This window comes from Hyla sarda, chromosome 3 (genome assembly GCF_029499605.1).
Source record: "Hyla sarda isolate aHylSar1 chromosome 3, aHylSar1.hap1, whole genome shotgun sequence".
NCBI classification, from domain to species: Eukaryota; Metazoa; Chordata; class Amphibia; order Anura; family Hylidae; genus Hyla; species Hyla sarda.
In genome coordinates this window covers 414178184-414184947 of record NC_079191.1, presented here as the reverse complement: position 1 = coordinate 414184947, position 6764 = coordinate 414178184, and the positions used below count along the sequence as shown (strand labels likewise).

General features: G+C 50.2%; 1 protein-coding gene across 2 annotated transcripts in view; it reads left to right on the top strand.

Annotated features, from left to right (window-relative positions):
• Positions 1-4881: 4881 nt before the first annotated feature.
• The window catches only part of LPGAT1 (lysophosphatidylglycerol acyltransferase 1), a 102014-nt gene continuing 100131 nt past the window's right edge, over positions 4882-6764 (top strand). Inside the window, exon 1 of one of the 2 annotated variants that reach the window (XM_056568262.1) lies at positions 4882-5035. The gene's annotated coding sequence lies outside the window, so the exon portion shown is untranslated. The remainder of the gene's footprint in view (positions 5036-6764) is intronic. The other variant, XM_056568260.1, reaches the window with a different exon arrangement.

The window sequence follows — 6764 nt, the reverse complement described above, 5'->3', positions numbered from 1 at the left end:
GGGACGCGCCCGCTCGCGAATCGCATCCCAGGTCACTTACCCGTCCCGGTCCCCTGCTGTCATGTGCTGGCGCGCGCGGCTCCGCTCTCTAGGGCGCGCGCGCGCCAGCTCTCTGAGACTTAAAGGGCCAGTGCACCAATGATTGGTGCCTGGCCCAATTAGCTTAATTGGCTTCCATCTGCTCCCTGCCTTTATCTGACCTCCTCCCATGCACTCCCTTGTCGGATCTTGTTGCCTTGTGCCAGTGAAAGCGTTTAGTGTGTCCAAAGCCTGTGTACCTGAACTTCTGCTACCCATCCTGACTACGAACCTTGCCGCCTGCCCCCGACCTTCTGCTACGTCTGACCTTGCCTCTGCCTAGTCCTTCTGTCCCACGCCTTCTCAGCAGTCAGCGAGGTAGAGCCGTTGCTAGTGGATACGACCTGGTTGCTACTGCCGCAGCAAGACCATCCCGCTTTGCGGCGGGCTCTGGTGAAAACCAGTAGCCTCTTAGAACCGGTCCACTAGCACGGTCCACGCCAATCCCTCGCTGACACAGAGGATCCACTACCTGGAAGCCGAATCGTGACAGCATGTCAATGCGAGTGGCTAGATGAATGAGTTCATGCAGGTTAGCAGGAGTTTCTCGTGCGGCCAGAACATCTTTAATGTTGCTGGATAGGCCTTTTTTAAAGGTCGCGCAGAGGGCCTCATTATTCCAGGATAGTTCAGAAGCAAGAGTACGGAATTGTATGGCGTACTCGCCAACGGAAGAATTACCCTGGACCAGGTTCAACAGGGCAGTCTCAGCAGAAGAGGCTCGGGCAGGTTCCTCAAAGACACTTCGAATTTCCGAGAAGAAGGAGTGTACAGAGGCAGTGACGGGGTCATTGCGGTCCCAGAGCGGTGTGGCCCATGACAGGGCTTTTCCTGACAGAAGGCTGACTACGAAAGCCACCTTAGACCTTTCAGTAGGAAACTGGTCCGACATCATCTCCATGTGCAGGCAACATTGCGAAAGAAAGCCACGGCAAAACTTAGAGTCCCCATTAAATTTGTCCGGCAAGGACAGGCGGAGGCTAGGAGCGGCCACTCGCTGCGGAGGAGGTGCAGGAGCTGGCGGAGGAGATGATTGCTGCTGAAGTTGTGACTGAAGTTGGTGCACAATGGTGGACATTTCCGACAGCTGGTGGGTTAGATTGGCGATCTGTCGGGATTGCTGGGCGACCACCGTGGTGATATCAGAGATATAAGGCAGAGGGACCTCAGCGGGATCCATGGCCGGATCTACTGTCACGATGCCGGCTGGCAGGTAGTGGATCCTCTGTGCCAGAGAGGGATTGGCGAGGACCGCGCTAGTGGACCGGTTCTAAGTCACTACTGGTTTTCACCAGAGCCCGCCGCAAAGCGGGATGGTCTTGCTGCGGCGGTAGTGACCAGGTCGTATCCACTAGCAACGGCTCACCTCTCTGACTGCTGATGATAGGCGAGGTACAAGGGAGTAGACAGAAGCAAGGTCGGACGTAGCAGAAGGTCGGGGGCAGGCGGCAAGGTTCGTAGTCAGGGTGGATAGCAGAAGTACTGGTACACAGGCTTAGACACACAAAACGCTTTCACTAGGCACAAGGGCAACAAGATCCGGCAAGGGAGTGCATGGGAGGAGGTCAGATATAGTCAGGGACCAGGTGGAAGCCAATTAAGCTAATTGGGCCAGGCACCAATCATTGGTGCACTGGCCCTTTAAGTCTCAGGGAGCTGGCGCGCGCGCGCCCTAGAGGGCGGAGCCGCGCGCGCCAGCACATGACAGCAGGGGACGGGAACGGGTAAGTGACCTGGGATGCGATTCGCGAGCGGGCGCGTCCCGCTGTGCGAATCGCATCCCCAACGGCCATGACAGTGCAGCGCTCCCGGTCAGCGGGACTGACCGGGGAGCTGCAGGGAGAAAGACGCCGTGAGCGCTCCGGGGAGGAGCGGGGACCCGGAGCGCTAGGCGTAACAGCTTCACTTACACCTACAATGATAAATGCTTCACTTACACCTACAATGATAAATGCTTCACTTACACCTGCAATGATAAATGCTTCACTTACACCTGCAATGATAAATGCTTCACTTACACCTACAATGATAAATGCTTCACTTACACCTACAATGATAAATGCTTCACTTACACCTACAATGATAAATGCTTCACTTACACCTACAATGATAAATGCTTCACTTACACCTACAATGATAAATGCTTCACTTACACCTGCAATGATAAATGCTTCACTTACACCTACAATGATAAATGCTTCACTTACACCTACAATGATAAATGCTTCACTTACACCTACAATGATAAATGCTTCACTTACACCTACAATGAGAAATGCTTCACTTACACCTTCAATGATAAATGCTTCACTTACACCTACAATGATAAATGCTTCACTTACACCTACAATGAGAAATGCTTCACTTACACCTTCAATGATAAATGCTTCACTTACACCTACAATGATAAATGCTTCACTTACACCTGCAATGATAAATGCCAGCCTATACCTCTGAAATGCAAAACACTCTGTGCCCCTCATATATAGTAATAATGCCCCATCCTGTGCCCCCACATATAATACTTATAACCCATCCTGTTCCCCCCACATAATAATAATACCCTCTGTCCTGTGCCCCTTGCATATAATGCCCTGTGTCCTGTGCCCCTCGCATATAATACCCTCTGTCCTGTGCCCCTCACATATAATGCCCTGTGTCCTGTGCCCCTTGCATGTAATGCCCCTGTCATGTTCCCCTCACATATTATGCCCCCTGTCCTGCTCCCTCAGGGGGCACTATATGTGAGGGGCACAGGACAGGGGGTATTATAAGTGAGTGGCACATGACAGGGGGTATTATAAGTGAGGGGCACATGACAGGGGGCATTATAAGTAAGGGGCTAATATCAGGGGGTATTATATGGGCACATGACAGGGTGGGCCCTGTCAATTGCCCCGTTGCCCCCCCCTGGATCAGCCACTGTCCCGGCCGTTGTTACAGGCCGGGCCGGACCCGCTATGACGCTGGGCCATGGCATGGCCCCGCCTTATCAAAAGGGAGTGGCCGAAGGGTGTACAGGTACGCCCTTCGTCCTCAACAGGTTAAAAAAGTCAAACTTTTTTTTTTACAAAATAAGTATGCTTAAAATTGTCCTCTTCTGACCCCTATAACTTTTTTCCCCCCTGTATACTCGGATGTGTGAGGGCGCATTTTTTGCACCATGATCTGTAGTTTTTATTGGTACCATTTTTTGTTTTTAATTTTAAAAACATTTTTTATATTATTTATTTTACACTTTGGGAACAATAATATCCAATAATTTGATTGCATTCACTGTACAATGCGATGCCTAATGCATAGCATTGTGATCGGCGCTCCACTTATACAGCCTGATTCTACCAGGCTGTATCAGAAGAGCGACCATTCAACAGTAGGAGGATGGGTTAGAGATCTCCAGTTGCCACTTGAACTCATTGGACCTTTATGAGAACAAGGGCTTTAAAAAAAAAAAAAAAACAGCACCACCCCTATCCTCAGGTTGTGTGTGGTATTGCAGATCAGTTCCATTGAAGTGAATGGAGCCAAGCTGTAATACCACTCACAACCTGAGGAAAGGGGTGGCGCTGTTTTGGGAAGAAATGGTGGGGAAATTAATCAAAACTTGTGCAGAGGAAATGATGACCAGTTGTTTATTGCAACCAATCAGATTACTTTTTTTTAATTTTATTTTAGGTTTCTGAATAAAATAAAGTTTCTGATAGGTTGCTATGGGCAACTAGTCAACTTTTCTGCGCAAGTTTTGACAAGTTTCTCCTATTTTCTTTGACCATATAGGGCAGTGGTATCCAACCTGTGGACCTCCAGATGTTGCAAAACTACAACTCCCAGCATGCCCGGACAGCCAACGGCTGTCCGGGCATGCTGGGAGTTGTAGTTTTGCAACATCTGGAGGTCCGCAGGTTGAAGACCATCGATATAGGGGCTTGGCTTACCACAAGCCACGCCCCCAAATTACCCGGGGGTGGAGTTTCTATGTGAGTCTTCAGTGCCCATGTGTTTGCCAAGGGCAGTTACAGTGTCGTTGGCTGTCCGGGCATGCTGGGAATTGTAGTTTTGCAACATCTGGAGGTCCACAGGTTGAAGACCATTGATGTAGAGGCGTGGCTTATCATAAGACACGCCCCCAAAGTTCCTGGAGGTGGAGTTTCTATGTGAGTCTTCAGTGCCCATGTGTTTGCCAAGGGCAGTTACAGTGTATTTGGCTGTCCGGGCATGCTGGGAATTGTAGTTTTGCAACATCTGGAGGTCTGCAAGTTGAAGACCATTGATATAGGGGCGTGGCTTATCACAAGCCACGCCCCCAAAGTACCCGGGGGTGGAGTTTCTATGTGAGTCTTCAGTGCCCATGTGTTTGCCATGGGCAGTTACAGTGTAGTTGGCTGTCCGGGCATTCTGGGAATTGTAGTTTTGCAACATCTGGAGGTCCGCAGGTTGAAGACCATTGATGTAGGGGCGTAGCTTATCACAAGCCACGCCCCCAAAGTACCCGGGGGTGGAGTTTCTATGTGAATCTTCAGTGCCCATGTGTTTGGCAAGGGCAGTTACAGTGCCACCCGTTCGGGTAATAATAACCAACACCCGGTTTATTCATTTAACCCCTTCATCCCAGCCACGTTCACGTCCCCACATCCCGTCACCTCTACTCCCCCCTCCTCAGCATCCCCCCGACACTCCCACCCGCTCTTCTCGTAAACCGCCATTACCCCGCCCTTCCTTAACGTGACGTCAGAGGCGTGGTCTGCCGGCGCGCAAAGGGATTGGTCGATCCCCGGCTCTTTTCATCCAATCAGCGTGTCGGCCTGTGATAGTGCGAATAGCGCTGGAGGGGGGGGGATCTCAGTCAGTCAGCGCTGCTGGGAGGCGGAGGAGGAGGAGGTGGAGGAGGAGGAAGGCTTCTCCCACCGCCAGCTCCTCCAACCGACACGGTCATACACCGGGACCCGGGGCCCCGCAGGTGAGAGCCGGGCAGAGGATGCTGGGGATAGGCGGAGGGGGGAGGAGGAGGGCAGAGCCGGGATGTAGTCTTGTAGGAGCCGTTACATGGAGAACGTTGTGCGCAGGCGCAGTAATGTCAAGCCTGTGTCCATCCATCCGTGCGTCTGTGTGTCTTGTCCTCATGTCCATGCACATCACGTGACTGCTGCCCCTCTCCCAATGTGTCCCCCTGTCCTCTGTGTGTGTCCTGTGTCCTCCCTGTACCTGTGACCCATCACTGCCCTGTAATCTCCCATCTAATCTCTATAATCTATATAACTGTATGATCAGCCATACATTGTGCCTGCCTGTGTGTATATATATATATATATATATATATATATATATATATGTGTATGTGTGTGTGTGTGTGTGTATATATATATATATATATATATATATATATATATATATATATATATATATATAGTGCCCATACCTAACCAATTCCCACATGGTACCACCGATCACTGCGCCGCGGACCATCACACTGCCATCACTGTTATAACCTGAATGATCTCTCGGATAAGATATAGTGGATCCGTATAATGTATAATCCAATAGGAGTCGTGATCGTGGAGGTCGCTGATAAGTTTTGGCCTGTGGGGATCTATGGGGGAATCTACATTTAAAGGGGATTCCTGGGGAAAACCCTTCTCCACCCCTGTTGTTGAGGTGTCATGTGTCACCTGATGACATCACAACAGGTGAAAGGCTGGTCACATGACCTTGTTCTGGATGAGGTCATTGCGTCCAAATCTTAACGCTGGATCATTGATACTGTAGTGTACTAATGGGCAATCTGAGGACCTCCAAATTTTGCAAAACTACAACTCCCAGCATGTCCAGACACCCTGGTATTCTAACAGCAGTGATCCCCAACCTGTGGCTCAAAGCAACCACAGCTCTCAATATACCCAGATACCCTTAACCCTTAGCTCAATAGTAATTCCCAACCTGTGGCTTTTCAGCTTTTGCAAAAGTACAATTCCCAGCATGCCCTGGTACCCTTAACACATACCCTGACACTCTTTTACCCTTCTACGGGTTTAGGATCACTATCCTAAGGGTACCCGGATGTCGGGGCATGCTGGGAGTTGCAACATCTGAAGAGCCACATGTTGGGGGATGACAGCCGTCTTGTTCAGCTGTTACAAGACTACAACTCCCAGCGTGGCCTGGTATCCTGACGATGGTAATTCCCACCCTTTGCCACTCACTCAGCATTCCCAGACACCCCCGTACTTTTATGACCGTGACCCCCTTATCTGTGGCTCCTCAGCTGTTGCAAAACTACAACTCCTAGCATGCCTTGAAACCTTAGTAGCCTTTTGACAGTGAGCCCAGTACCTGTGGCCTCTCGGCTTTTGTGGAACTACAACTCCCAGTATGCCCTGGTACCCTTACCACAATAGTAATCCCCAAACCTGTGGCTTTTTGGCTGTTGCAAAACAACAACTCTCAGTATGCCCTGACACTCCGGTACCCTCACGATAGTGATTGCCAGCCTGTGGCTCTTTAACTGTTGCAAAACTACAACTCCCAGCAGGTCTTGAAACCCTTGTGCCCTTACTACAGTAGTTATTCCCATCCTTTTGGCTTTTAAACTGTTGCAAATTTACAACTCCCTGCATACCCTGATACCCTTACGTCATTGACGTCAGCTGCTGCAGAACCACTACTCCTAGCATGCCCTTACACCTTGGTCC